Source organism: Arachis ipaensis, chromosome B06 (genome assembly GCF_000816755.2).
Source record: "Arachis ipaensis cultivar K30076 chromosome B06, Araip1.1, whole genome shotgun sequence".
In the NCBI taxonomy this organism is placed as follows: domain Eukaryota; kingdom Viridiplantae; phylum Streptophyta; class Magnoliopsida; order Fabales; family Fabaceae; genus Arachis; species Arachis ipaensis.
Window position 1 is genome coordinate 63,864,408 of NC_029790.2, and position 8,630 is coordinate 63,873,037.

At 35.4% G+C, this 8,630-nt stretch overlaps 1 long non-coding RNA gene across 1 annotated transcript; it reads right to left on the reverse strand.

The window, feature by feature from the left end:
* LOC110264002 lies at positions 457-4,262 on the reverse strand. Its single transcript, XR_002349728.1, has 3 exons — positions 4,208-4,262; positions 792-896; positions 457-680 (listed from the first exon to the last, which is right to left on the reverse strand). It is a non-coding gene; the product is annotated as an uncharacterized LOC110264002 (long non-coding RNA).

Sequence of the window (8,630 nt, forward strand, 5' to 3'; positions counted from 1 at the left end):
AAATGTAGAGTACACATCAAAATAATACATTTAGATAACGAAAATCATTATAAGACCTATCCCATCTTATATTTGTATAGAACATATTTTCTTCACATCATGTCCTCCTGCTAGCAAAAGAAATAAAGAAGTTAGAACAGAACAAAAATGTTTTTGATGATGCATGCAGTACAGTTGAGTAATGAATATGGAGCACAAGTTAAATAAGTCAATCAACATGTAAATTTCAACCACTAAATAACAAGGAGCATTTGCTAAGGTTTTAAGCCATTTGGTAATGTTTATATGTTTTTAATCTATCTTTGAGTGGAACTTTACCTCCCCTATTGAAGTCACTTAAAACTCAAAAAAATCCAGCACAAAGAAACAACCACAAATCAGCTTCCAACCCATCAAACAAATCAAGTAATTAACACCAGCGAAACAGAAAAACCATATCGGGTGTGAAATCAATAGAAACCATCCAACTTGGAAGTTAAGTTATTTTGATTTTTCTCCATAGTTGAAACCACTTCAGTATGTTGTTGTTGCATTTGTCGGATTTGCTTATCCTTTTTAAGAGAGGATTTTGTTACTGATCGACCATAGAAACGAACTCTACCATGTCTCTCTTTTCCAAAAAGTGTTTGAAGTGCTTCATCATCACTATATCCAGCTTGCTTCAAATTTTGAAGATGATCCTATTACACACAAGTAAAATTGAAATAAGTTCATGTGCGCATATGCTGAAAATAAAAAAATGATTTATACATTTCGTTTAGTGTACATTTCTACGAAACTAAACAACTCACAATCGTCTCTTGTGTTCCCGAATCAGTCTCTCCATTCTTGTTAGTACGAGTTACAATAAACATCTCAGACTGTGATGGATCTTCATTGTCCTCTTTTTTTGCACGCTACAAAGAAACCACCAAGATTTCTCGAAGTCAACACAGATGAAGTCAACACAGATGACATGAAAGATGCAAAGATACTTAAATAAGAAGCACAAATATAATACCAATTCAATGCGTACTAATTCAATACTAACTGGACCCATTCGATGATTCCATTTTTGTTTGGATCTATTTTCACGATTTTTGTCAGAAATAACCTACACATTGTTATAATGTAAAAATACATAAAGTTAGTTAAATACACGATACCATTAATAAAGCCGTGAAAGTTGTGAAAATAACTTACTTTGATGATATCAAGACTCCAAAATTGAAATAATTTTCTAAAATGCAGTTCAGGTACAGTCTCGTTGGATGATTTTTCATCATCTCTCTGAATGAGCTATACGGTGTATAGTGATATTTTTTTATTTGTTTCTTAAATTGCTTCCTTGAATCTCCAATGGTATCTATCATCCAAGGCTCAGCATCTCTTGGAATGTTATATTTAGACTACGAATAAATAGTGAATTATGTTATTTTACCATACATGCTAAGCCTAATTCTAAACAATTTAAAAAGGAGAATGGTCTACTTACCTTTGCATAATCCAACATTGAAATTTTAGTCTCACTTGACACAGCTTGCCAACTAGTATATAATAATGTGACCAAATTAGAGTTTCTTGAAAATTTACCTCATGTAGGGCTCCACGTTAACGCAATTGTTCAATACATATGCATTAGCTTCAAGGAGTGACTTCTCGTCCAAAATAATTAGTTGCCCTTTTTTTCCACCCAATAGACTTCCTTTGTTTTTTGAACAAGTTTGAATCAGGCTCTTTGGTTGAAGTGCCTTCATCATTATTCCGAGATACTCTATTGAATCTTGTTTTCACCCCCTCATGCAAATATCTTGAACAAAAAGTTAAACAATCTTCAGCCAAATAACCCTCCACAATTGATCCTTCTGGATGACTTCTATTACGTACATACCCTTTTAGTGTGCACATGTATCTCTCAATCAGATACATCCATCGAAACTGGATGGGACCACCTAACCTTAATTCATTAGCTAAATGAATAGGCAAATGAACCATTTTATCAAAAAAGGTAGGGAAAAATCGTCTCCAACTGGCACAAAGTTTCTATAATCTCTGACTCCAAACCATTAATCTCTTCTAAAGAGATTTCCTTTTGACATAGCTGACGAAAAAAGGAACACAAGCGAACTAGAGGAACAGCAACATGATCTGGAAGAATGCTCTTGATTGGTATTTGCAACAGGTAATGCAACATGAAGTGAGCATCATAAGTCTTGTAACCGTAAAGCTTTCTCTCTTCTTGTTGTACACAATGAGAAATGTTTGAAGCACTTTCCATCAAGCATGCTCTATCAAGTTTAGTTCTTTTGCAATCCTTCGAATTTATTGGGTAAAGATTCTTTTGAATGCCCATCTCCTTAAGATCATAACGAGCTTTTGCATGATCCTTTGTCTTTCCAAGAATATCCAATAAGGTACCGATTATACTGTTGAATATGTTTTTTCGATATGCATTACATCAAGATTGTGCCTGATCATACAATGCTGCCAATATGGTAACTCAAAAAATATTGATCTTTTTTTCCATTGGCCTTTACTTTTGCTTTGCGTCTTCCCAAGGGCATTATCTATTGACTTTAGCATATCTAGAACCTTTTCACCTGTTAACACTCGTGGTAGACCCTTGAATTCTAGTTTTCCATTAAAAGATCTCTTGTTAGACCTCCATGCATGATCAACTGGCAAAAATATCCTATGGTCCATGTAAACTGTCTTTTGGCTATGTTTCAAGTAACAAAAAGAAGTATCATGGTTACAACAAGGGCAAGCTAGCTTCCCTTTCGTACTCCAACCAGACAACATCGCATATGCTGGAAAATCATTGATTGTCTAAAGTAGTGCAGCATGCATTTGAAAAGTTTCTCCCTCAAAAGAATCATATGTATCTATACCTGACACCCATAGCTCCTTCAGCTCTTCGATCAATGGTTGCAAAAAAATATCAATATTATTTCCTGGTGAACAAGGTCTAGGTATGAGTAAAGAGAGCATGTAGTATTTTGACTTCATGGACATCCAAGGGGGGAAATTGTACACCATTAAGACAATTGGCCATGTGCTATGTGACACGTTCATAGTTCGAAAAGGATTAAAACCATCACTTGCCAAACCAAGCCTCAAGTTGCGAAGTTCTTTTGAAAAGTTTGGGTACCGAGTGTCCAAGTTCTTCCATGCTTGGCCATCAGTAGGGTGCCTTATGCAATCATCTTTCAAACGCTGCTCGTCATGCCACCTCAACGCCTCTGCTGTGTCTGGGCACATAAAAAGCCTTTTAAGCCTTGGTATTAAAGGAAAGTATGTTAAGGTATTCGCAGTAACCTTATGAACTTTATTCGGAAACGTAAAGTAATCTTCGTTGCCATCCATAGTAGGAGTCTGATTATATCGAGACTCTCCATAGATATGGCAAAATGAGTCATTTATGTACTCATTTCGATACAGCATGCAGTCATTAGGACATGCATCAATCTTTTCATAGTCAAGACCCAAGTCTTTAACCATATTCTTAGCTTTATTAAAAGAAGTGGGAATGTTCAAATCAGGTATAGCTTCTTTCAATAACTCTAAGAGGGAGGTAAGAGATGTGTTACTCCAACCATGCAGACACTTCAAGTGGTAAAAACGAATGATAAACGATAGTCTCGAAAATTCAGTAGTACAGTTCGGATATAATTCTATACCTACTTTGTCTACCAGCTTATAAAATCTCTTTGCATCTTCAGTCAACCCGTTGTTCGCCTCTTCAAGATTTGTCATATTTCCGAATGTATCACGCAACAACCCGTCAATATCATCAACACCCCCTCGATCATCCATGTCACTATCTACAACTGTTGGGATTACTGATTCCCCATGATTAATCCATCGTTTATAACCTTCGACAAACCCATAGCAAATAAGATGCTCATATACGTCTTCTCATTCATGCCAATAAATGTTTCCACACTTTGCACACGAACATTGGATTTATTTTCCAACCGGTTTTCCAATTACGAAGGCAAACTCTAAAAAATTATTTACACCAACTGTGTACTTGTTCTCAAATCTTGGTAAATCCATCCAATCTTTTGACAAAACATGATTAAACCTAAGAATGCAAATATTTGAAGTTACTAAACATGATCTAATAGTCAGTTATAGTGACAATCTAGATACCATATATCCGCTTACTACCCTAGTTAAATGGGCTATCAAATTGTTATATATGGGAATTACGAGATAAACTTACTGCTTAGTTCTTTCATTTTGAGATGCCATATGAAGTTGTTATAAACGGTGCCACGGCAACTACTCAACTTCTGTTCTCTTTACTAGTACGAAAAAATTATCCTGTACACAAAATAAAGTCAAAATAATCAAGTTCAGAAAGGGAAAACCGAATAATGCCCAATTTTAAGTTCCTATATTAATGTACATTTTTTTTCATTTATTAAGTTAACTTTTTTTATTAACATGGGTTCACATCTAAAATAGGTAGAATAATTCCCATTAGTGTCCCATGATCTTGATATATACATAATATAGAGTAGCAGTGCTAAGTGCTAACTAATAATGCAGTGTAATAATGGAGAATATGGTTGAGCTTTAAATTACCGAGTCAATGTTGCAAAACTGACGAGCTCAAAAAGGGATAGATTAGACTTCAGAAACCAAAAACATCGTCAATTTGTGGAGGTAAAGACTCATGAAATAGACCTGTGAACAAGAATTTTCTATACATGATTAAAAAATTTTCTATAATGCAGCATAACAAATAATCACCCCTAAATTAATTCAAACCAGCAGCATAACAAAATCACAAATCACAAATCACAAATCACTTATCACAAATTCAAAATTCAAAACACTAAGTGCCATAAGTCCATATCAAACAGCAACTTAACAAGTCACTAATCAACATTTTGTTATTACTTTATTTATTTTGTGTAAACTATCTATTAGAGTGTGCATCTGAAAATATATTTTCAACCTTACAAATAAAAGTAGATCAGAGTCAAAATTATGCCAACAAAATTCAATTTAGACACAAATTATTAAAGTTCTTTCATTGCCTTGTATAATGAGCTACTTTTCAAGCAACTTTGAAGGTAGTTAATTATTAACAACATCGATAAAGTGTCAAAGGAAGCTAATAAGGAAATGCATTATTCATGCACCACTAATAGAGTATAAAATCTTATGCACATGGGGTTTGTTCTCCTCACATATAAATAAAGATCATTATCACATTCACAGAGGCATCTGATTTCAGCAAATGTCAAGCAGGACCATAATTAATTAATAATTAATTAATTAAAATAAAATAAAATAAAATGAAACTATTAATTTAACAAGGTATGTACCTTAACAGAGTAATGGCAAAGTAGTGGAAGTTTGGCAATATCACCAGTTTGTACATATTATAACTTGCTATAAAGACAAGTGTTAACATTGCACATACATAACGTATATATAACATATAAGCAACTATTTTGACTTATACATTTGAGTTGTTAGCTTAATTAATGTAACGCCACATAGGAGGAAAAAACAAATAATTAATGGAAAAAAGAAAAACAAGTCTAAGGCAAGAAGATTATAAGTGTTTGTTTAGGAACAACAAAATAAAATATGTAAAAGGTACAAAGGTGTTAATTTCTTGAGAATAATTTAGATTATCAAATCAAAGGTTGACTATTAGCTACGGCTCAAACCAATGAACTTTTATGAAATGATGATTTGTTAATGGACCACAAAAAGGAATATATAATCTTCGACGGACCACAAAAAGAAGAAGCAGAGGCCACTAACCTTCGACGAATAAAGAAGCCAACGAAGATGAAGACGACGTGCTTAGCTTTCTGGGTTTTGCAAAATAGGGAAGAGGAAGAAGCAACGGCGTTGAGGAGCTTGGGACGGCGGCGGCACTGAGGAGCTTGGGACGGCGGCGGCAATGAGGGGCTAGGGATTTGCAGTTCCAATTTTCTTCAGAAGTCTCACTCTCACAGTATTATGAATTAGGGGAAGAAAGAAGGGGGGGGGGATTTCAATTTCCTTCAGTCCCTTCAATTTTCTTCAGTGTATTTTAATTTTTTTTCTCAAATAAATAAGAGACGGCGTCGTTTTTCTTCCCCAGTTAAAGCACAAAACTTAATAATCGATTTAATGGTTAAATTTTTAGTGTACAAAATTAATTTTTATATTATTCCAATTATCTTATACCGTACCATGGCTAAAACTTAAACTACAATTAAAACGAATTTAGCATTATATATAAGTGATCACTGGGCTAGTTTTTCATCCGTTATTAAGTTATTAAATCAGTTTTTATATTATTAAATTTTAAATCAATTTTTAATTTAAAATTATTAATAGTATTCAACCTAATTTTTTATTTATAAAATTAGATTTAAAATTTTAATATTTAAAGTAAATCATATAAAATCATTATTAGTTTTTAATTATTAAAATTTTTAAATTTTAGAAAGAAAAAATATTTAAAATATAAAACATACATAAAAATCTTAATTAATTAAAACTCAAATGATTAAAACTGTGACCATAGACCCCTTTAGGTCACCTCCTAATATTGTGACCATAGATCCTTTAGGTCATTCCCAAAAACCGTGACCAAAGACCCCTTTAGGTCACCACCCAAAGCCGTGACCATAGACCCTTTTAGGTCACCCTTTCGAAAAACTGTGACCATAGACTCTTTTTGGTTACTGTAAAAAATCGTGACCATAGACCCTTTAGGTCACCCTCTAAAACCGTGGCCATAGACCCCTTTAGGTCACCCCACAAAACCGTGATCATAAACCCTTTTAGGCCACCCTTCCGAAAAACTGTGACCATAGACCATTTTTGGTCACTATAAAACACCTTGACTATAGACACCTTTAGGTCACCCCCAAAACCGTGACCATAAACCCTTTTAAGCCACCCCCAAAACTGTGACCATAGGCCCCTTTAGGTCACCTTCCAAAACCATGACCATAGACCCTTTTAAGTCACCCTTTTTTGAAAAGCTGTGACCATAGCCCATTTTTGGTCACTGTAAAAAACCGTGACCATAGACCCTTTTAGGTCACCCCCAAAACCGTGACCGTAGACCCTTTTAGGCCACCCCTCAAAATCTTGACCATAGACCCTTTTAAGTCACCCCCTAAAACCGTGACCATAGACCCTTTTAGGTCACCTTTTTTTGAAAAATCGTGACCATATACCCTTTTTGGTCACTGTAAAAAATCGTGAGCATAGACCCCGTTAGGTCACCCATCAAAACCGTGACCATAGACCCTTTTAGGCCACCCTTTTATAAAAAACCGTGACCGTAGGTACTCTATGGTCACCCTTTCCAAAAAAACCATGACCAAGCTTTTTTTTGTCACCCTAAAAAACCGTGACCATAGAGGGGCTATAGTCAAGGTTTTTTACAGTGACCAAAAAAACCGTGGCCATAAACCCAAAATGTTGTAGTGAATGATCAAAGGGCAACAACTTATTGAATGCAACTATCTATATGCATGCAAGTATACTATATACAATCTATATCTATCTATATCATACTTTACTATTGAATTGGTGAAAACAAACCAACAAATTTTCAGGCAAGTATATGAACATATAGGGCTAAGCAAAGAAATAATTCAATGCAATCAAAATCTAAAGAATTGATTCAACTCATCAAAATGAAGAAACTTACAAGAATACATGATGAGAAGTGTGGAAACATAGAATTGAGTGATCAAACCCTCACTAGGTGTCTATACACTCTCATCACTCGGTGTTTTAGGGTTTAATCACTCAAGTCTTCTCTAATCATGCTTTCAAGGATTTGCTTTTCATCTAACAATCAACAAACGTGTGATACATGATGAATATTTTGGTGAAAAATAAATTTCCCCCAAAACACACAAATCTAACCGGCAAGTGTACCGGGTCGTATCAAGTAATAAAAACTCACGGGAGTGAGGTCGATCCCACAGGGATTGATGGATCAAGCAACTTTAGTGGGTGATTAGTTTAGTCAAGCTAATATTGAGTGAATTGTGTGAAGTTGAGCAACATTTATACTCCGTTGAAGGTGCAGAGGTCAGTTAGCCTCATTGCAGGTTGCCACTATGTTCGTTTATGCACATTGCGGGGCAGTTTTCTCCCTCAATTTTAGTGTCCACCATGCAGTGCCATATATGCTTGGAAAGCTCTTGATTCCTACTTTCCAATGCTTCTTGTATCACCTCATTTGGAGCTCTGTAGCTCAAGTTATTCTTGTTGGAAGTATACCCCTTGTATGCCTTGTGGTGTGTGGCGCCAACGTTAGCCACCAAGTTAGGGGGCTAACATTGGCGCAAACTTTTGCTCTTCCTCTTGTGATTTTCATGTGCCAACGTTAGCCACCAAGTTAGGGGGCTAACGTTGGCGCAAACTTTTGGTGCCCAGGGAGGTTTTCTTCATGCCAACGTTAGCCTCAAAGTTAGGGGGCTAACGTTGGCGCAAACTTTTGGTGCCCAGGGAGGATTTTCATGTGCCAACGTTAGCCTCAAAGTTAGGGGTTAACGTTGGGGCTAACTTTTCACCCAAAAGTTTGAGGTTAACTATAGGTCTAACTTTAGGTCCAATGATTCAATTTCACTTATTCCATTGTCCTCTCTTCACTCCTAGCCATTCCT